A 24,659-nucleotide genomic window follows, 5' to 3' on the forward strand; every position below is an offset into this window, starting at 1 on the left:
ACTTTTATCTCCACACTGAAGGGAGAAGAGACTTAGGCCTTCAAGACAAACCTGATGTTCTTCTAGGCTAAAAATCAGTTCCATCAATGACTCCCTGTTTTAAATGTAATCACGGAAAGTTCACTCTTACTCTGAAATATGGAAAGAGCCTAACAGTAGAACACTAATGTAGTACTGTACTGGTTATAGTTCTGTTACTAGCACCTGTCAGGTCTGAGTCATAATGATGGGGGTAGGACCTTGGACACTTCTTATGTTCTTGCTGAACTCTAGTTCCCATTATGAAGAGGAATCTCTTAGATGTAAGGCTTATGGGTGTACAGAATAGCACTTCCATAAAAAAGAAATACTATTCTGTGAGATGCATATGAACACCTCCCATGACTCCAAGTGGTGCTTTTGCATCTGGAAGAAGACAACTCAGCTGAAGTAGATGTTCATTTTTTTTCAGCAAACTGCAAAACAATTAATGAGTAATTTTCTTCCCTGAAAACAGATTAGACTAGTTTGGCAGACAGAGTGGAAAGAACAACGTGAGTCCCCTCCATTTGCAGGGATGCATCCCAAGCTTCTGGAAGAAAGCAGGCCTGACTCTGGCTGAGATGTACCCATACATGCACATGCACATCTTCCCTGATTGCGTGATGTCGTTGAGTAGAGTGGGTTAATTTGTTAGGTGCTATTGAAAGATGGAATGCTATTAGCACTCTTTTTTATTTGGAATATACTTCATTTTGGGGTCCACTGGGAGCAATTAATCTCTTGGGATGGTTTGGAAAGCTTCATTAAACTCAGTGAAGGAAAAAGAAGTATAAGTAAGTTATTCTAAAAATAATCATGAAATTTACTATGTTTAATTTGCTAGCCCAAATGCTTCTCAAGTCAATAGTGACCAAGGATTCCTAGCATTAATGAACAATTACCATATTGCTGAAATCAACACCATGTTTAGCCTTAAAAGCCTTCTTGTTATTGGTGCTGAAAGAGGCCAAAAACATCAGTAGCCTGGGAAGCATAAAATGTACTCTCTGCTGATGAAATGATCTCTTTAAATTAGGGTTTAGCTATTCCAACATGATTATGCGAGGGAATTTGCTTTATCATTGTTACCTTCTGGCCTAGAGTCAGAAGCTTTTTATACTGTGGTTCATCCTGTACCTTTTATCAAGGATAAATCCATGTTTTTGTTTAAAACAAAGAAAGCTTACATAATCTCTCCTCATGATTAGTCCTTTCGGTAATTATCTGTTGCTTGGAATCAGTGTCAGGCAACCAAGTTCAGATGGCAAATAAAAAAAGAAATGTTTGATCTACAGTGATGCAATTTAGAAACTGTGCATGGAAGGTACAGCTCTGCACATACAGAGAACATATTTATCTAATTTGACTGCCAGTGATTTAATTAATGTTTGTCAAGCACTTTGAACATGAAAAGAACTATCTGAAAGCTGAGAGCTATTACTCATAATCATTTTTCCTATTTGTTGAACTAAAATTAACATACAAATCTGATACTTATGGTATCTTTGAGAGAGAGGCTCCTATTGTAACAAATTCTTTGGACCACACTTAAGAAAGTCTCATTAAAACTTGAAGGCTCTGGTTCTTGAAAGTCAAGCTTCAAGCTGGTTAGGTATCATCCATCAGTAGATTTTGAGGCATACATGGTAAATAAACGACAATGACAGTTTGGGGAAGTGTATGCACCTGTTTATTGAGGAGATGGTAACAAAGGCAAATCTAAAATAAGAATACATACCACAACCTGATTTTCAAGAAATTTTGTGCATGCCTACACTTAAAATTGCCCACATTTTCATCAATTTTTTATTTTAATTTTATCTCCAAAGAATAACTATTAATAAGCACGACATCTTGGTAACCACCTAAGAAAAAAAAAGAAAAAAGATCTTGTTTTAAAGCTTTGAGAAGAAGCAAACATGATGTTTTCCATTATTGTTTTTTCCCCCCCAAGTCATGTACAAGAACAATTGGCAAAAGAGGAAGATCTCTTGAGGAGAAAATAAAGAGTTTGGACAAAGGCCCTGGTTTAACATTATTTTCCACATAGTGATTTTAGCTTTCACACCTACAAATGATTGACAGAATATCTAACTTCTCAATTCTATAGGGCAGAATAGACTTCCTCGTGGAATAGAAAAGGTGACTCAAAAAGACACTGACCTTTCCACATGACTGCCACCAAGCTAAATCCCCAACCCTCTGTGACTTGTTTTTTAATTTTAGTTTCATTTCATTTACATTTCAGTCCACTAAAGAGAATTTTAATATGTACCTCTATGAAGAATCTTTTTTCCATGTGTACCATTCAACACATACCTTAGGAAGGCAAACCTGATTACAGCACTCACCCTTACTAAAATGAACTTTGCCTGTGGACCTGGAAACCTGCCCTTTCATCAAGTTCCCCATGATTTTACGTTTAATGAAGTTTGAGAAGCATATCTGAAAGGCATATCATTCACCTTACCCAGTCATTCTTAGCACTACTCTTCCCTTGTAGCAAGAGGTATGGCAAGGACAGTGGTGCTCATCAAACATTGCTTGACTTTCTTACAGTTTCCACTTTCTCCTGTAGTTAGGTTGAGGCCACATAACCAGTACTGACAAATGGGCTTCAGGAGAAATAAATTGTGTCACTTGTGGCTGTAGATTCCTAAGAGCATTTTTGTGCTATCCCCCAGTGGCCCTGGAAGTCCCATCTTCCATACTGTGTAGCTAGAAGTAGGCAGCAATTCTGGGCCACAGGAAATTAGTCTGGAGAGGAACTAGCCCATTAAAAGACTCCTTATGAGGGAGTAAAAAGTTTAATAACTGAGCAGCTACTACTAGTTATACTAGACTTGTGTAGCCTATCCTAACAAACACAACCTGATTTAGAGAGCCCTCTTCCACAATAGAGAGTTTGTTAACACTGGACCTTAATCAGGCAGCAATGGAATAATGGAATTAACATTGTGCAGTTTGCTAAGCAGATCATTTATGTAAAAATGCATAAACAAAAATCACGAATAATATAGTGTATGGTCCAAAAACAAGCTCTACATGTAGTTCACTTCTGAGTTTACTTTCCATCCTTTAAAATTATTAGTGAAATCTTAGCCTACTATGCCTAGGAGGAAAAAAATCATTGTCCTTACCATGCTTGGATAGTCTTTTCTCCATCCTAGTAAAGTATCATTAATAGTCTACCTCTGGGATCTCCAATAGATGTGGTTGTCATTTCCAATGGCAGTCAGAAGTAGATAGACTACATATTTGCATATAAGCAATATGCATATAAGTATATTGCATGTAAGCATATTGCATATAAGCAATATTTGTTGCTTAAAGTTCACTCCTTGGGTGCATTAACTAAATTTTTAAGGCATTAGTCACTTATATTCCTAATTCATTAATGCAAAGATGTGTGCATAATGAAAGAGTTCCTCCTCTGCATGCTTAGGGTTCTGTCCTCACATACCTGGTCTCAGTACCCATGGGAAGGATGAGTCACACATCTTTGGTGGAGGGAATGAGTGATGGAAAAACAACTTGTATAGCAGCTGAATACTCTGCAGAAGCCACCCATCTATACTATTTGCTGATCCACCCGTGAAGTGTTCTCTCTTACAGCAGAAGTTCAGTTTTTGCTATTGAACCAGTTCAAAATCACTGTTGAAAAGCAACATAAATACATAAAGAAAGAGCAGGGAAAACTTCTCCTTCATGGGTTCTCAAGCACTGCAGAGACTCTTGTCAGTAACTATGCCCATTCTAACAATTCTTACACCTGCCTCAAATCTTTTTTTGAAACAAGAGGAAATAAACAAAGCATGAGTTAGCTACAGTTTCCTTCTCTCATGAGTATAGTTAATAATACTTCTTATATTTTAACACATCACCTTTCCCTTAATTCACAGACCAAATAGAAGAAAAAAAATCTTGTACTGTTTTCTTTTTCCTGTTGCTTTTTCAATAATTCACTGAACAAATCCACAAACATTCCTGGAGTCAAATAGAAGAACCATATGAAATGAATTCATTGAAATTTTTTTCATTTCTATTTAGTATTTATTTGTTCACATTTTGAAATTGGGCCATGCTACTTTTGTTCCTATAGAAAAGAAGTTAAGATTTTAGAAAACTTTACAAAAGGGAAGCCGATCTTGATGTTATCAAACTTCCCTCTTTTCTTTTAGCAGAATATTTGAGAAAATGCCAATTGGTGTTGCAGATCATTGGAACTTTTCAAGATCTTTTGAAAATTAACTTGCGTATAACTATCTAACCTTTCTTACAGATGATATTACATATTATATTATATTCTTCTCTAAATAATTAGTAGCTACATCAATCTCTGTGTACTAAAAGAGTGGGACTATGTCAAATGTTTTAGACAAAATGATGCCATAAACTTACAAGTTCCACCATGTTGGTGGAGGAGGGCACTGGTATAAACTCAGCTGTTCATACTCTTTTGTGCTGAGATTTAACTACAATGTCATTTTTGTCCAGACTGTCACTGGATGGTTTTGTAATTAGAAGATCACTCTAAAATGAAAGTCTGAGGTTGATGAGGCAGAACCAACTATGTTTTAAAGGGAAATTCTTATTAGTACAAAATATTGGAGGACAAACAAAATCAATTTTTATAGGAAGATTAACCAAAGTGTTCATTATTATAGTAAACATTGCAAAAATCAAGAGGATGGGACTATATTATAGACAATATTAGCCATACCCAAGCAAGAGAATGAAGTACTATACTCTAATTTGTGTACAATAATTTTTCCAACTAGCCTTCTTATACTTTGGGTAGTAACTCATTTTGTTCTATGTGACCTTTGTTCTTCAGGATTGGCTGCTAATAGAAAGCTGACGCAATCAAAATAAAATAGAATTTACCAGGATAGCTTTGGGATTTAAGTTTCTTTGAATATCAAGGGTAAAACAAAAAAGTACTGGTGTTAGATAATTAAGGATCTTTACATTTTTACAGTAGGTTTACATATGGGAAAAGTAATGATATTGTTGTTTTCTCTGGAACATTCAATAAGATATCTTTTTGTGGCACATTATTTTAACCTTTAAAATGATTGAGCACAAAAATCAAGTTAGATAAGCCCAGTCTTTTCCCTTTCCATTTTACATTCCTGCCATTTGGTTTTCTTTTGGGTACAGATGAACATGCTAGAGGAATGGTATATCTAAAGAAAGAGCTTAATAAACTAACTTACTGAGAGCAGGTCACCACTAGTAAGCAAATCTTTTATAAATTATGAGACTAAGTAGATCATAAGAGATGGGTGAAAACCACTGACAAAAGACACAAATTTCAAGGAGTTTTTGAAAATTAATAAAAGATCAACCTTCTGTGCAAGACTACACATATACAGGAGACTCTACTCTTAAATGGGTTTCACTAGGTACTTTTAAACTTTTTATTTTGAAAATTCCTAAGCATAAAAAAGAAGTAGAGAGAATGTTATTACTTAAAGGGGTCCCCAAGAAGATAATGACTTGCTAGCTACTCTTGTTTCATCCCTTCTTTGATGCTCTTATTGCTAAAACACATACAAAAAAAACCCACCTGTTGAATGCGCACCATGAAATAAATCTTCCTCTAAGTACTGCTTTCATGGTGTCCCAGAGATTTTGATATGATTTGTCTTTGTTCTCGTTTACTTCTAAGAATTTTAAATTTCCCTCCTGATGTCTTCTGTTATCCATTCATCATATAATAGTGTATTATTTAATCTCTAGGTGTTGGAGAAATTTCTGTTTTTTATTCTGTCATTTATTTCTAATTTCAAACCATTACGATCTAATAGAATACAAGGTAGTATCTCTATCTTCTTATATTTGCTAACAGTAGCTTTGTGGCATAAAATATGGTCTATTTTAGAGAAGGATCCATGTGCTGCTGAGAAGAAAGTGTATTCGTTTTTTGTTGGATAGTATATTCTATATATATCCGTTGAGTCTAAATTGTTGATTGTGTTATTGAGATCTATGGTTTCTTTATTCAATTTTTGTTTGGAAGATCTATCCAGTGGTGAGAGAGGTGTGTTAAAATCGCCTAGTATTATTGTGTTGTGGTTTATTTGATTTCTGGAATTGAAAAGGATTTGTTTGACGTACGTGGATGAGCCAATGTTCGGGGCATAGATATTTATGATTGTTATGTCTTGCTGATTTATGCTTCCCTTAAGCAGTATGTAATGTCCTTCTTTATCCCTTCTGACTAGTTTTGGCTTGAAGTCCACATTATCTGAAATGAGGATGGATACTCCAGCTTTTTTGCTGTGTCCATGTGCATAGTATGTTTTTTCCCATCAAATGAACGACTTAACACTACAGCTCAAAACCCTAGAAAAAGAAGAGCAGACCAACACCAAAAGTAGTAGAAGACAGGAAATAGTTAAAATCAGAGCTGAAATCAACAAAATTGAAACAAAAGAAACAATCGAAAAAATTAACAAAATAAAGAGTTGGTTCTTTGAAAAAATAAACAAAATTGATAAACCCTTAGCCACACTAACAAAGAGAAAGAGAGAGAGGAAAAAAAAAAAAAAAAAAAAAAAAAACTAGGTTCTTTCCTTTTGGAAAATGTCTGCATTACTATAGAAGTTAGTTCCTTGCAGTTATCATGTATATCATGTACTGACTCTTCCATAGGACAAAATTAACTTTGATATTTTGGTTAATTTCACCAAACCTCCAGTTTAACTTATTTTTCATAAATTATTTGTACACTCAAAAAAAAAAAAAAACCCACCTGATGTTATATTATTGTAACCCTAAATATAACAATGTACATCCAAAACTAAAAAAGAATGTCTTCATATGTAATCATAATGTAATTCTACATGTTTAAAATGCCTACTTTCATCTCTCTTGAGTCATTGCTAGTGATTAACATTTTCATTTAATTTTTGTCTTTACTTCACTATTTACTCCTTTATAACCATCCCCTTGGTTAGCAAAAGAAATTCTAAATTGTGTGTGTGTGTGTGTGTGTGTGTGTGCGCGTGCACGCACTGTGGATTGAATCCAGGACTTCAAGCATGCCAACCAAACACTCTACTACAAAGCCATGCCCCGAGCCCATATTCTACATTTTTATCATATTTTTTCCCCCTTGAGATTAGGTTTTGCAAGGTAACCCAGGCTGACCTTGAACTCCTCAATTCAAGCAGTTCTTCTGCTTCAGCCTCCAAAGTAGCTGGGCCTATAGGTATATACTACTACTACTCCCAGTTTTCTCTATGTGGTAAATTATTCCAAATCTTAACACCATTGCTGAGTTGTGCATTGCAATTGGCATGGTGTGAGAAAATTAAGTTTAAATTTTGCTCAAATTTCAAGGTTTTATAAATGCAAAATTACTGTCATTTATTAAAAATGCAACAAATCCATAATCTAGCTATGACTACATTGAGTAATCTACAATGTAATTTCTAGGATGTTTCTCCTGGGATACTTTGAAAATATAGGAAACAAACTTTGGCTGAATAAAACCAGTAAACAATTCCAAGAAAATGACTGGAAGAAAAGGTTTAAATCCTAGCTTGAAAAAGGGCAGGATTCAGTACACTGGAGGAAGAGTTCTATGGAACAGAAATTCATGAGCAGTCTTTTCAGAGCACTGCCATTGAGATGAAATAGCTCCGTGTATTTTTCAACTTTGTATCAGTGTCCTGTGCTCAGAATTTGTCTATCATGTGCTCATCCTTTGGCCAGGGGATGGCAAGATGCCTTAAAACTGGCAGTCCCACCAAGACCACACACAATGAGATAGATAGAGATGGTTTCGCAAAGAAAGGTCAAGTAATAACATCCAAAAAAGAATGGATGTCCAGTAGGCAAATTCTACAGCAGGGCAAAATGAGAATGTAGAAGCTGTCCCTTTCTTTCATCAGCGGGTTTCTGTTCTATAGATCTTATTGAAGAGTCTTTGAAAGCCAGATCTCCTCGCTAGCTCTGACTTTGCTCTCCTTTCCTTATCTACATACTACTATTAGGAACTATGACTCTTACTGGATCCCCCTTTTCCTTGCCCCTTTAGCCAGAAACCAAGTTTTCTACATCCCTACCATATTCCAAGCTGCCAGAACTGATGAGCTCTGCACATGCGATACCATCTTGCTGTCTTTTTAAAGCTATTATGGATGGATTTTTAAAACTCATTCTCATTTACAGCTCTCCATTTCCACTTTGGATCTCACCTTATTTCTTTTATCAACTTTCCTTCCAACTCATTATTTGAATAAATAATATTAATTTCAAAACCTGGATCATTCCCTCTGTCCTTCCTGACAGAACAACCCCCCTCCATACACACATTATACCATACTAACATACCACATTTGCACACCAGTTTTGTCAGTGTCTACTGTGGTAGTAAGAAGGTGTACAATGAATATTGGGATTTAATTGGGCTATGGGAAAGTTAGTACTGTGTTAAATTTCCACATAATGGAAGAGATCCAAGACTTTTGGCCTAAAAGATATGGCATTTTTCCTTCAGGACCAAATGTTATGATCAGTGTTTAAAGGATAAAAGGAAGTGAAGTTGTTTATATCTCATTTCTATTTCTAAGTGAACTGATTAAGTGTTAAAAAGTATTTTCATCTGTCTTCAAGATATTTCAGAGTACAAGAGAAAGTAGTTCATTCAGCACTCAGGAAAGCTCATGGTACTTCTTCCAAGTGTTCTCAACACATCTCTGCCTCAATTCCCCATTTCCCAGGGAGGAAAATCCTGATTGCCCATTGGATGCTGGAGGCAAATTCTGAGCAATTGGTGGAAACAGAGAAATCATCTAGTGGCACTGGTTCCTCTTACACCCTCTGTTGTGGGACCTGGAGACTTCCTGCTAACAAAATTCTTCTGGCTTCTCGCTGTCCTTCACTTGTAGGAAAAGTCTTCATATTTTTTCTCATACTTAAGCCCTGACTTAAATTCACCATGCCTTTGTTTATATATATATGTACTGGAATCCATAGTTTTATTTTGCCCAATAAGCAAAAATGAAAGGTCAGCGTGGCTATAACCTCATCAAGGAGGGGAAAGGGCCCTAAGATTAGGAGTAAGTGGAACTTGTAAGACCTCCTGGTCTGGGTCAATGTTCTTGAAGTTTACAATAAATATACTGAGGAGCTGTTGTAGAAATCTATTTGGAAAAAAAAAAAAGTCTCCTGCACAATCCAGAGTACTACCTAATCTGTGTAATACTTTGTGAGAGCTATGGTAATATTTTATATGAATATGGGAAAACATTTATGCAGACTGTTAGCAGGAAAAGATTTTATTAGTCAGAGTATACATACCCTGGAATTAAAAGCTAAATGAGAGTCAATTGCTAAGGTACATGGTCTAAAAAAAACAAAAGAAATTCTTCAGTTATAAATTCCATGTTAGGGCTGGGACTGTGGCTCAGTGAAAGAGCACTTGCTTACCATGTGTGAGACACTGGGTTCGATTCTCAGCACCACATATAAATAAGTAAATAAAATAAAGGTCCATCGACACTAAAAAAAATTTTTTTTAAATAAAAATACTGATTAGTGCTGGGGCGTAACCCAGTGGTAGAATGTTTGCCTAGCACTTGTGAGACACTGGGTTTAGTCCTCAGCAACACATAAAAAATAAAGATATCATGTTCATCTATAACTAAAAATATTTTAAAAAGAAAGAAAGAAATACCACATTAGGTCCAAGAGCTTGGACCAATAACCTTGCCTTATGAATACCTCTATTCCACAATCAAGCAAACTTTTTTTTTTTTTTTAGCTACAGAGGACTGAACTCAGGGGCATTTAACCACTGAGCCACATCCCTAACACTTTTTTGTTATTTTTTGTATTTTATTTAGAGACAGGGCCTCACTGAGTTGCTTAGGGCCTCACCAAGTTGCTGAAACTGGCTTTGAACTCAAGATCCTCCTGCCTCAGCCTCCCAAGTCAATGGGATTAAAGGTGTGTGAAACTATGCCCAGCAAGCTTTAAGCAAGCTTTAAGCAAGCTTTCTTCCACCTATTCCAGTTGTTCCTGTTGGCATTCCCAGAACTTCTTGGTGAGGTCTTGCCTCTAATTTGCTCACTCACCTACCAGCCCAGAGCTGGCCTGGATTTTGTCCCACTTTCATCAGCTAACTAAGTCTCCATCAAACATCTAGCTGTATACATGGCTCCCTCTCCATCTCCATCTCTCTTGAGTTTTCTAATCTATCAGACTATCAGAGTGGAGATAAATTTGGTCTTAGAGAGCTGGGGCATGGGAAGATGAGGTTCAGAGAAAAACAGTAGCTCTTGGTATAGTTTATTTAGTTCTATTCCTCAATTAATCTTGAATTGAAAACAACATATAATCTAAAGAAACAAAACCAAACTTTAGTTGATAGATGATTTCTATTTAAGCCCAGTACAGTTGTTAATTTCCACAATACCATGCTTTCCTGGTTCCCCAACTTCTTTTCTTTTATAAGCAAACTTTCTTCTTTCTATATACTCTCATGTTTCTATGGAAGCTCTCTTCAGGGTTGAGTCCCTGTCCTCTTTTCTCAGGACATTCCATGTATATACATTTCTCTTTTGACATCAGTTGGTTGTCATATCCAGGGGAATCTACCTTCCAAGTTTTAAAATTCTTTAAACTAGATTCTCTTTATCAAAATCTTAGTTTAGGATCTCATCATCTTTCTTCTGGTCAATTGCAATGACCTCCTAACTTGCCCCTTCCCAACAGCTGAGCCATTACATTATCACTTTCTCAAATAAATCTCCCCAGCATGCAAATCTGTTTACATCCTTCTTTGCTTTGGCAAAGTCATTTTAAAATTTCTGCCACAAGTATCTATGGTCTAATCTCTGTTTCTATACCACTCACAGCATGAACTTGAAACCCAGGCCATAACAAACTACTTTAATTGTCCTAATATGCCTTTCTTTCATATAATTCTGGGCCCTTGCCCATGTAGTTCCTCAAGTCATCTCTTTCTTATCTTCCAGGTGACATTAATTCACTCCTCAATGGATCCTCAAGTCCACCTCTTCTGTGGAGGCTTCCATGATTTCATGGAATACTCCCACAGTAACCAGGTGATACTTCTATTATATGTTCCTGATGTTGCTGTTTTTGTCTACTGACATGCCCATTTTTCTTATTGGAGTGGAAGCTGCTCAAATAAAGTTTCTAGAATCTCTTTGTTTCAGGGTTCTTGATTACTAGTACAGAATTTGAGTTACTGTGGGCATTGTTGTTTAAATTAGTGAATCAGGACATGAATAGAGAGAAACTATTCTACAAGTATAAAAATCTATTAAGCCTGAACATACAAAAGCAGAGATCTAGTAGGGACCCTTCTGTTTGCAAATCACATAAATGCAACTTAAATTAGCTTAGGATAAAGGAGGATTTACTGGAAAGACACTGGAATATCTCAGGTAATTGAAAAAAGAATTCATCAACACAACAGTGAGGGAAAAGTCTGAGAAGGAGTTCACCCTGTGGATAGCTAAAACCAGGTTCCTCCACCACCTGTTTGTGTTTCTGTGTGTCTCCTCTGGCCATCTCTGCTAGGTAACTCTGCTCTTCCTCATTGTAAGCTTTTTTTTTTTCTTCTTCTTCTTTTTCTGTTTCAGTAGTTCTTGCTAGCTGCACATTTGAATCACATGGGGGCGTTCTAAAGAAATATTGACACCTGGTTTCATCCCAGGGCAAGTTGATTAGAATTTCTGAGGTTTAGTACCAGGGCATTTTTAAAGGATTTCCAAGGTGATCCTACTATGCACTGGGAGGGAGACAGAAGAGTAAGTAACTTCCAAAGTCAGATCCCATTCCCACAGTTTCCCCTGAGGGCAAAAACAGACTCCCTGTCAGTTCCTACTCAAAAAATTCCCAGGGAAGTCATCTTTTTAGTTTAGGTTGGGTCTAGATGCCTGTCTAGGATCTATTGATAGTGGGTATGTGTATAGGGGTCACATTAAATATGGCAGCTCATGTGGGCAGGTGAGTTGGAGAGTGCTTATTTGAAGCAGAAGTCATCCCAAAGAATGAACATGAGGTTTCTAGGAGGAGGGGGTTCCACCTACAACACAATATGAATGCATGTGTAATAAAATCATATTTACAACAACATATAAAGTTCATTAGGCAATAAATATTTGCTTGTTGGATGAATGAATGAACAATAACATATAATGAGTGACACAGTTAATATTATGTGCCTTATAATTTAGATATAAATAATAACCACTTCACATAAATGATGTAGTTAGTATTACTATGACAAAAACCTACAGTTTTTTACTATCTACACATAATGCCAATGTTAGAAAATTTGGTTTGTTTGTTTAATGTTGACTTACTTGAATCCTCTGTATGCACACAAACATAAGTCTAATGCCACCATATGAGCCAGTGTCCACTCCCAAGAGAAAAAAAAAAAAAATGAAGGTTGGATTATGAGAATGAACTCTTACCCCTGGTATGTGGGTGTCTTGGGAGTAGCTGGAGTTAAAAGGAGGGAGAAGACATTTCAACTTGTGTTCAGGCAGTAAAACAAAAAATAAGGACAAGCTAGGGGGAAGGAATTTGCCAGCAGGCAGATCTATACTTGGGTAGAGAAGGTGCCACATTCCAGGGCTGATATTAGAAAAAGCCAGAGGTGTCTAGACACTCCTGTCTGCCCCTAAGAACCTTCCTGGGGACCAGGGAACTGAGTAACGTCTGGAAAAAGACAACAGTCTATACTATCTAGTCAACCTTTTCAATATTTCATTTTACATTTAAAATTTGAAATATAAATATTCTGGGAATTGTTAACAGTAGTTGCCTCTAGGAAAAAGAATTGGGGGAAACTCACTTTTTACTTTATCTGTGTTTTTGTTGTTTTATAATGGTTGGAATTTTAAGGCTTTATACTAATAAAAATGTAAGTGAAAGTTTTTTAAAGTGAAAAAATAGATTATTACAGGAATGGCAGTGTATAACATTTTAAAAGTTAGAGAAATTGCCTTTTTTAAAAAAGTCTTGCTATAGTTGTTATCTTGATGAAATAAATTGCATTGATTCTGGACAAATAGGGGGAAAAAACACCTTTAGAATGACAACAAAGAGAACTGATATTAGATATGGTTTTGATTTTGTATGTGTGTGGCAGGGGAGAACCCGAGAGACTAGGAGGAAAGGGCATGTGAACTAGGAGAGAAGGCATTATTAGGGGGAGTTCTGGTGGGGGGATTTCAGCTTGTACATCTTTATTTTTCCTAAAGCAGGCAGAGTAACCCTTGTCACCTTTAAACTAACTCTGAAAAATAAAAGCTGTTTAGGTATTTCATGCAGTTTACAGGGAACACTGAATTTCAGTCCCTTGTGTTGAGTTCCCTGGGGATAAAAACAGAACTTTCTCAATAAAAACCATGGTAGAAATTCACTCCTGCCTCTTTCCCTATGGCTCTCTCCTGGACCCAGGACCCAGGGTAAGATAGACTATTATTTTTTGTGCTGTACTGCTGGAGGTCTACTGTGGGAATTTAAATTCTACTGTGTATTTTTAAGATGATTATAAAAAGGCATTCAGGTACAGAATGCCTTGTGCTTCTTTTATAAAGATTTAAGCAAATAAGCAAACAACGACTGGGCTGTTGTTATTTAACCTGAGTCCCTGAGGCCCAATACTTCCTTTGAGTACATACATATGAGCTCCTTGGCTTCAGGAGTCATGACTCACAGAGGGCAGAATTTGGCCCTTTGAATTCCTGCAATGGGGCTTTCAGGAAAAAAAGAAAGCGCACAAAGAAAGGGGAAAATCTTAAATTTTATTCAAGGCTAAGTTACTGAAGCCTGTAATTCCTTGCATCTGCTCAGTCATCAAGCCCAAGTCGGTGTTTCTTGCCCACCTCCACCAGAGTGGAAACCATATTGTTCAAGTTCCACATCTGAAGAAGCAGATGATTTAGCAAACACCTTCCCACAGATATTTTTAAGATACTTGTCTCCTCCTTTATGAGTAAAGTTTTCTTTCCAACTGCTCTCCTTGTTGTCAGAGTGCCAGTTCCACTTCTAGCATTGTTCTGCTTAGGTTGCTGGGAGGCAGACAAGAGGCAAGGGAAATACAGTCTTGCAGAGGAAGGAGGGTCAGGGGGCAAGGGAGGCCTGGGGAGCCCTGCTTGGGTAAGGAATGGACTTAGAAAATCTGGAGGAAAAGAGTGGAGTGAGAGATAAAACAAGAATAGTCAGGAGAAGGGATTAGGGAGATAAGGAGTTCATGGGAGAAGCATGAATACAAAAAACAAGAATGAAAGGGTGTAGAAGATCAGAGTCAATACAAAAGAGGAAAGTACTTTCATTTTACTTTAGAAAAAGGTGTTACACATTGTATACGTATATTAAATTGTTAGTTAACATGCATAAGGTCCTGAGCTCAATCCCCAGTATCACACACACAAACACAAAAGACTAATAATTGAGTTATTAACAATAACCCACATCCCACCCCCAAAGAAAAAGGAAAGGTGTTACTAAATCTGCTTTCCTCCAAATTTCTCTGAGTGATTTTTATTGACCCTTATTTGGCAGTGTTACAAAAAGTCAACAAATTCAGTTAACTTCATTTTTTAAAAATTGAAATAAAAAGTTTTGTTTACCATGTTTGTTCTAATTATACAATGGAGATGGGTGAGTAAAAGAAGAAATATTTTCAAAATTAATTTTCCTTTGCTTTGAAATAATTTATACCAATTATATGATGAAAGCCTACGATGTTTAATTTATTAAAATTTCAAGATTTAGGTGCTCAGGATTAAATAAGCATTATTCATCAAAATAATCCCATCAAAATGTAGTTTATTTACTCATTCATACAGCTAATATTTATTCTATGTTTTAAGTATTTGAAATACAAAGTAGAAGAAGACATCAGGTTTATAGTTTAATGGGAGGAGAAAAAGTGATTTTGCACCACACATTGGCAAATAGATGAGATGGCTCTTGAGGTAGATGTATAAGAATGATGAAAACTGTTATAACAAAGAAGTGAAGATCAAAAAAAGTAGAGGAAGGTGAGAAAGACATTCCAAGAAACAAGTGAGTATATAAACACAGGGAGGACAATATGGAAGAGTCGGTAGGAGATGAAGCTGGGAGCATAGTACTAAGCTATTTAAAATTGATCCTGAATGGAATAGGAAACCACTGAAAATTTTAGAAATACTATTTATCTGAGCAGACATATGAATTAGAAAGTCCACCTGAAGAACAATGAATTGGAACTATCTAGACCAGAGGCAAGGAGTCCAGTTAAGAGAGCACTACAATCATACTGGAAAATGGTGGCTTGGAGGAAAAAAGACACATTTGAGCATCCATGAGAGGTAAGTGACTGATGGAATGTTAGTGATGAGAAAAAGGGGAAAAGTGACTCCAACTTCTCAGGCTTGTACATCTTGGTAGAGGGTGGTTATTCAGCAAAATATGGAAAAGCAAGTTTTAGAGGAAGCCATTTGTCCAAAGTCCAGTGAATCAGAAACAGATCAGACTAAAGATACTCAGTAGGAGAGACAGGAGCTCCTGAAGGAGTGTGAGAAGGGAAGAAAGTGATGGAATAAACCAGGGGAGAGTGATGCCACAGAAGGGGAGGAAGGAGAGAGTTACCAGAAGAAGGATGAAATAAATACTGACTCATGACACAAAGAAGTCAAGTAAGATAAGGACTGAAAGTCACCCAGGGTCATGGTTGTAAATTAAGGACAGGGGTATAGACTCATGACACAAAGAAGTCAAGTAAGATAAGGACTGAAAGTCACCCAGGGCCATGGTTGTAAATTAAGGACAGGGGTATAGACTATTCTTTCAAGAGGTCTCACTTAAGAGAGATACATGTAGGAGAGGGATTTATCATCATCATCAATACTGCTGTCATAATTATCACTACTACTATTATAATGATAAAAGAGACATAAGCATGTTTGTGTGGGGAGAATGAATACAATGGGAGGAGCTAGAGATTCAGGTAATGGAGAGAATGATGGATGGAACCCAATTCCTGGGAATAAAGTATGGGGTAATACATATTGCCAACATCATGTACAACAATATGGGGCACGAGTCATGACACATTCTTTGTGAATTTAGTCAAATGGAGTACAGTCCTGAGAGGTGCCAGTTAACAGAGAATATACCTAAGTATTGAGTCACCAACCAAATCCTCTTCTAATTGTCATTCAACATGTATTTACAAAGCACTTCTTACGCTTCACTAAATGTTAGGCCAGTTTTTGAGGAATGCAAAAAGATTCTAAACAAAAAAGAGACCCAACCAATTATGGTCTGGTTTAGGAGACAAGATGTCTGTTCACACAAAGCTATTAGGAGATACTGCAAAGTAATACAAGAAAGAAGCTAATATTAAAGGTTAATGGATTCCACAATCTAGCTATTGTGAATTGAGCTGCTAAAAACATTGATGTGACTGCATCACTGTAGTATGCTGATTTTTAAGTCCTTTGGGTATAAGCCAGGGAGTGGGATAGTGGGGTCAAATGGTGGTTCCATTCCAAGTTTTCTGAGGAATCTCCATACTGCTTTCCAAAGTGGCTGCATTAATTTGCAATCCTACCTGCAATGTATGAGTGTATCTTTTTCCCCCTGCATCCTTGCCAACACCTATTGTTGCTTTTATTTTTGATATTAGCCATTCTAATTGGAGTGAGATGAAATCTTAGGGCAGTTTTGATTTGCTTTACTCTAATCACTAGAGATGTTGAACATTTTTTCATGTATTTGTTGATTGATTGTATATCTTCTTATGTGGAGTGTCTACTTAGTTCCTAGATGCTTTTTAATAGATGAATGAATAAAGAAACTGTGGTATATATATACATATATACATATATATATGCACAATGGAATATATATATAAATATATATGCAATGGAATATTACTCATTCATGAATAATATTCACACAACCCAATTTATGAATGAGTCATAAAGAAGAATAAAATTATGCATTTTCAGGTAAAGGAATGGAGTTAGAGAAAATCATGCTAAGTGAGATAAGACAATCCCCCAAAAATCAAAGGCCAAATATTCTCTCTGATAAGTGGATGCTAATACATAACGGGGGTGGCGGGGGCGGAGGTGGTAAGGGAAGAATACAGGAACTTTGGATTGTTTAGAGGGAAATGAGGTGGTGGGAGGAGGTGGGGGAAGGAAGGATAGTGGAATGAGACAGACATTATTACCCTGTGAACATGTATGATTACACGAATGGTGTGACTCTACATCATGTACAGCCAAAGAAATGAAAAGTTGTACTCCATTTGTGTACAATGATTCAAAATGCATTCTGCTGCCATGTATAACTAAATAGAACAAATGATAAATTAAAAAAAAAAAAAACTACCCAGTTCTCAACCCTCACAATTCTTCCCAAGTTGGTTACAGCTTAAAAAAAAAGAAAAAAGAAAAAAGGTTAATGGAGTTTCATATAATTGAGAGGAAAGGCAATTTAGGATGATCTTGTTTTGTGGTTTTCAAACTGTGCTTCTTGGAACCTTGGAGTTTCATGGTGATGCTTCAGAAATTCTACAAAAATGATGTGTTCTCTGCCAACACTGAAGATTTAAATTGCTTCAGGAGGTTCATTTGACAATGTTTGTAATAACAAAAAATGACAAACAACTTAAATGTCTTTCAATGGGGGTCTGTCTAAATAAATTATGTGACCTTCATACAATGAAATAATAAATAGTTGTTCTGGAAAGAGAAATAAATCTACATGTGCTATTAGAGAAAGATGTTCAAGATCTACAATTACTTGGAAAAATGTTAGTTGCAGAAAAATATACATAGTACAATTCCATTTCTGTAAAAAAGTTATGTGTGTATATTACATGCAATAGGTAAGAATAATTTGTATATACTTTAAGTATTATTTTTTGAAAGATAGAATGTATTGAGAATTCATCAGTAATTGGGATTGAATGGTATAGAAAGAAAGTAAAAAATTACTGGTTTAGTCCCATCTCCTCATTTTATTGATAGAAAACTCAGATGCAGGTATACTACAACTGAATTGCCCTAAGCCATTCAGCTAGCTTAGTCAAAAACCTGAAGCACATACCCAATCTTTTGATCTCGTTTGTTTCTCTCCGCCTTAGAAAAAGTTGACAATGGACAGGAATAGTTTGCAGAAGAATTCAGTCTCTCTTGCTTCCATTTCCCATATTGCCCCCACCCCTCGTTTTTCTCTGTGGATGATCTCTTACTCTTTTTCTTTCATTCTGCCTAGAGCTAACTTTTCTCTTTACCTTTTGTGCACAGTTTCACTCATCAAGCAATGGTACTCAACTCATCTATTGCTTGTGACAGTATGTAGGATTTTACTCCTTGGAAGACAGAATCCGTTCTCACTTGGTTTAGTTGAGATGTATGTTGAATTCATAGCCCTTGGGAGCCTTGATACTGACATTGTAATAATAATTACCTGAATCTCTCATTTTATTCTATATTGTTGTGAGAATAGAATGGCAGAAAAGATGTCTAGGCACTAAACAGTTCTTAACATTCTAGTATATTCTGGGGAAGTCACAATCCAAGCTCAGCCTCTTACTAGTGTGTGACCTTGGGCAAAATGTACTTCAGCCTCTGTAACTGAGTTTCTTCATATGTTAAATGAGAAGAAGACTAATACCTAGAATTATCATCAGGAATAAATGAGATAATGAGTGTAAATTGCTTAGCTTAGTGTTGGCACATGAAGCACTCAAATTTAATTGTTATTTTTCTCTTGTTATATTTTCAAATATATTGGTAGTAGGTCACCTTAGTTAGCTCTGTCTTGTCTTAGCATCATTAATATCACTTTTCTCGTTTGACTTTATGTAAAGCAAGAAATCTATTTTATGGAAAGAAATTATGCTATCACTTCTGTTCATTTGTATAAACTTTTAACAATTGGGCAACTACCATGAGAGACTCTAGGCTGAAGAAAAAGAGACGAAAAAGACCTAGTCCCTGTGCTTATGGTGCTTCAAGACCACTGGGTTCACCTGTCACTCCCAATCCCAAGAGAAAGCCCCTTGGCCCAGACTGAACTAACAGATTTCATCATATATATCAGGTGAAGTAAAGGCAGGGGCAGAAATAATTGATTTGCCTGAGGAAGAAGTGAAGTGAATGATATAGCTCAGGTATTTTCTAACATTTTGGTCCCAGAATTCTTTCAAATCTTCAAAAATTATTGAGGATCCTTCACAACAGCTTATAAAAATATCGGTGATAGCTGTTGATGATTTTTTTAGAAATTAAAGCATGAAAGTTTTAAAATATTTATTCATTTTCAAGTAAGAATAAACACATTGCCTGTTAACATATATAGCATATTATTTTGAAAAGAAATTACATCATTGTGGTGTAGTATACAGGATAATGTACTGAGTTTTAACTTAGTTTTGGAGAAGGAGAAAGTGAAAAATAAGCTATTTGATGATAGTGAATCTGTTCTCACTGGTCATGGTCTAAGAAGGCCCATCTATGACTGTGGTTCACTTAGACATGTACCTGTTCTGTCTTCTTTGTGGCTTAGGATTTTGAGGCTGTATCAACATTATTCTAATCTGTTGTGCCCCCTTTTCCTCTACCTTTGAGGAAAAGAACATGCCTCAGCAATGAAGGTGTGTGTTGTGCAACAGGAAAGGACTGTTTGGAAGCTGTGATGCCGCTTCTCCACAGCCAAGGATCTTGACAGGCATTATTAGGAGCAGTAAAGAAATGTACCACCAAGACAGAGAGGGTGTGGTCTTAGCACCATCAGGAACAGGAAAGAGAATTAACTTTTGCATTTCAACTTTGATTAGTAGCAGATCAACGACCACGTCTAAACCTTTACTTTTTTGTAGATTAGTTTTATCTACCCCAGTGTGTTGTGAGCTTCCTAAGTTTGAATATATTTCTTACATTTCTGTTCTTTCCCTTTGTCTTGACCATAGAAGGCTTACCTCAGGACAGGTGTCCCTTAGTGTGGCTACCCAAGAAATCTTAAGATTTCACTGATCCATGGATTGTTGTGTATCTCCTCTTCTTCCTTTTCCACATAGAAATGTTTATTGAGATTATCTCATCCTTGTTTTGTTATTATATATTGGATGTCTAGGAGGCAAATAACTTATTATTGAGCTCATATTTGAATCAAAATGAACATTCAAATCTGATAAAGAGACTCACAAAATCTTGAACTTTGAACTTAATACCATGAATAAATAGAAACTTTCATTGTCTCTTTTGTGGGAAGAGTACATTGTACAAAAGAGAGCGAATAGTATCATGTGACCAAGAGGGCAGAGGGTGATAAATTGTATTCTTGTTCAGAATGTTTGCTAGTCCTCCCTATAGGAACTACAGATCCTTTCCCACTGACATCGCACTTGCTTATATGACTTTCTTTAGCAAACAGAATGAGGGCAAAAGTAATGTGCCACTTCCCCGCAGAAGTTTTAAGGAACATTCCATCCTGTCGTAGAGTTCAGGATAGAGTATTTCTTTCAACCTGGACCCCATAGTGAAAATAACTCAAGACAAATTCTCTAGCCGGCTGGCAGCTAGCATGTAATATGAATAAAGACTAAAATCTTCCCATAAACCAAAGAGACTCGGGAGTTTTTTGTTACTTCAGTATAACCTAGGCTAAGCTTGCTGTTATTATTACACTGCTTCTAACCCTCACTCTCCCATTTTTTACCTGTGTTTCCTTGAGTAAGTTACTTGACCTCTCATCAATTATTCTTAAAAATGAAGCAAATAATATTAGAATATCATTATGATTAAATGATATAGTATCTGAATAGTGCCTGGAAAAATGTAAGTACTTGATAAAAATTGGTTTCTACCCCCTTTTCTCCTCAGAGAAGAGGTAGGCAGAGTTACTCATTTACTTGAATTTTTTTATTTTGTTGTTGAAATTTCTCAAAACTACTTTTGGCTTTGCTTCCTTCAAAGACAAGAAAGATAAGAAACCTGAATCATATCCCTAAACATATTCTATTCCAACTTAGTAGTAGGCATACATTTTTTCCCTTATCTACCCCTGAAAGTCTGTGTATTGTATTTATAATTTTATAATATACTAAAGGTATGAACCTTTGCATTCTATCTCATCCTCATTTCCATATGCTATACTCTTATGTTCTGTGAGGATGGGGACTATGTTTTACTCATTTTTATAACTGCTTAGAACCTAGCACACTGTTATGTATGACAGTTAATAGAATAAATAAAAGTTATATTTTTATAGATAATAAAAATAATGAAATTGCTTTTCAGGCTATCCTAATGAAGGTTTTTTTTTTTCCCCCCTATGAATGTGTACCTCACTGATCTACTATAATCAGAACTTTATGACCAATCTTCCAAAGACAGACCTGCTTGTAAGAGACCTGACCAGCTTCCTTTACAAACAATGGCGTGTGCCTGAAATGAGGCATAGAGAGCAAAAGGCCATTTAAAACATTTTCTCAGGGTTGGCAGTACGATTTAGAAACTAAAAAACCAACAGCCCAGTTTTTAAAAATAAATTTAAAAATTTTAGAATTGTATCTTGTCTTTGTTTTTAGCAAAACTCCAGTTCCTAGTTGACTTCTGTTTGTTTGTTTTCTCTGGGAACCAAGTTGCTGTACTACACCCAGGCATGTATCATTTCACGACAATGACTCAGAAAAGCAGTGCAGATGTCATGGCTTACCTAGTCCCTAAAAAATGCCTACCATGCAGGAAATGAAATAAGGTTCTTGGACTCAGCAGAAATGGGGTGAGGATAAAGAAGCTGCTTTGAATTTGTGGGCTTTCCCGGACGGCTTTGGAAACATCTCATGCAAATCCAAACAGTTATCTGGGTCACGGATAGTTTTTGAGCAGTAATTTCTGACTATACTTTTAGTTCTCTAGTACACTTAAAGGCCTGTTTGGAAAAATAAAACAATTTGAATAACTTAGATAATTTGATACCTCTCTTTCAATGAGGATCTTTTTCTTTTTCCTAATTGTCTGCCATTCTTGGAAGCATTTCTGAAAATTTTATTATGCTGAAAAATAAATAAAGTCCAGGCATCTAGTACTTCTGACAACAACTTAAATATGCATGATCTGTTGTTTCGAAATACATCTTTTTGTGCATATATTTTTATATATATGCATATATATGTACACACACACACACACACACACATATATATATATATTTAGTCCAGCTTATAAACCAAGAAACAGCTTGCTGGAAACATGAATTGTATCATTGTACTTGACAAAACATTTAGTCTGTAACTCTTATTACTTTAGAAGCCTGTCAGATGCTATTTGGGAACTTTCTCTTTAGTCTTGGTTATAATACGCCAAAAGTACCTAGAATTCTATGGGACATAGACTGTCAGGAAATGTTGAGTGTATCATTTTGGGGGGGAAAACAAATACTTTTACAAGAAGACTTTAATATGCAAATAGAGAACAATTAAAGAACATGCAAATCGGAAAAGATTTAAGAATGAGGAAGGATTTAAGAAGAATTGGGAAATTAAGATGTAAAGCAATTTTTTTCATATATACTATGACCTCCTGGCTTACATAGTGTTCTGAAAATGGGGCTGTCAAATTTCTGCCATAACAGAGAAGTTTTTTGGGGGAAATCCCAAAGATGACCACAGTTTAAAAATGCACAGCTTAGAGGGGAGTTTCCAATGGAGTTGGCCTTTGGCCAAGGCCCAGGTCATTCTCTCAAAGTGCCCCCCCCCCCCACAGTACATGCTTGCCTGGGTCTAGCATCATCACTTATGCATAGATAATGGGAGTTAGTACTAAGAATCCTCAGGGGGAGAAAGGGACTGTGAAGATGTGAGCTTGAGTCACTTTCAAGAACCTCAGCTAACATACTATTGAAGATCTTTGACCCTGACTGAGTTTGAGTTTAAATGTTATGCCTTGCTCAGTCTTGGCTCCTCTGAAAATCAGCACCAACAAATAACGACTGTATTGCTTGTCATACAGTACAGTTTTTTCTACTTTCCTAATTTGTGGCAAAGAACCATCTGTAGGCAGTTTTATATAAGCAACAGATACACAGAAAATGAAAAAAAAAAAAAGAGAGAGAGAGAGAAGAAAAGCATTTCAGACTATATATCATGGTGTTTTGACATTGAGTACTATACTGACGTTTCAGTTCCCACCATCACACTCCAAATTGAGTGTAAAAATGTTACATCCAGCAACAAGAAGACCATGGAACAAGGATGGAGTTTGTATGCTCATGGACTTTGGTTGCAAATCTGCCTGCAGCCTTGGGCAAGTCTTTTAAACTTTCTTATTCTCTGTTTCCTCATCTTCACAGTACAATGAACAATTTAGTACTTTTTTAGATTATGAGCTGTGATTATCAGCATTACAGAACCAGGCTACAACTTTGAAGACACAGAATATGAGCTATTCTTCTTGGTATTTGCAGTGTTTGGCAAACAGGAGACATTTAATAAATGTTTATTGAATGAGCAGTGTATTGAAACATTAGGCCTGACTCAATAAAGGTAAGTGCTCAATAAATGTTAATTTTCTCTGGGTAAAGCAGCATGAGTCTATCCTTAGAATTTATCCTGAAGCATTAACAACTCCTTCCCTCTATACCAGGTCTTGAGTTTTGACCTAAATGAGGAAAAGGAAGTGATACATTGTCCACTATGGAATTATCATTTGTCTACATTCAGAAGAGTGAAATGGAAGCAACATGTAGGGAATAAACAATCACACATGACAAAGTCCTTAGGGTGGATGAAATGTTATTCTCTTTGTTGAATTCTACAGTTTAGTCCTGGTGATACAATTCAATTATTTTTGTTATTATTTATTCTTTTAGAAAAATGCCTAATCTTTTGGAAAATTTGTTCAAGGTAAACACTCCTTAAAATATTTTTTTTGAATTTGACTTTTATTTGCCCTATTTTTCATGTGAAAAGTCTGAGCAAACGAAAGTTACATGTCTATCAATCAACATTCTAGCAATTTATAAGTGACATAATTTAAGTAATGTTTAAATGATCATTATTGTACATAGATCATTGCATTAACTATATTATAAATAAAAAGCTTAATTTTTTATTGTTGTTGTACTGTAAAAGAAACTTATTATGACTTAAAATGCATTCCTGTTTTTTTTCCAGGAAACAGAAACGTTGACATAATGTTTCCAGTGTACATCAGAATTACATTGAATATCTACTTACAAATTATTAAAAGGATTAGTATAAAATGTATCATATAAATGACAGAAAGGGAAATGAATGTGTCAGTTAAGGAAGGTTTCTTTTCAAATAATCAGTGCAGGAAAAGATGAGCTAATGTTGTTTTCTCGAAGTTGCTCTTTCATCCTTGAAGACATACCTTGTGTTAGCAATCTCAGAGCTTGCTTTTTAGCAAGGCAAGACGTCACTGGAGTAGTCATAAATCTTCATACACGATGGAAATTTTGAGTTAATTGGCATTACAAACTCTTGATGTGATAACTCAGGATTGGCATTGATGAGTATGACTTTTTCAAAACAGACAAGCAAGGACTATAAGAATGAATTGTATACCTAAGATATATAACTTTGTGCTATGACTACAAAATGCAAA

This window comes from Sciurus carolinensis, chromosome 3 (genome assembly GCF_902686445.1).
Source record: "Sciurus carolinensis chromosome 3, mSciCar1.2, whole genome shotgun sequence".
Taxonomy (NCBI): Eukaryota; Metazoa; Chordata; class Mammalia; order Rodentia; family Sciuridae; genus Sciurus; species Sciurus carolinensis.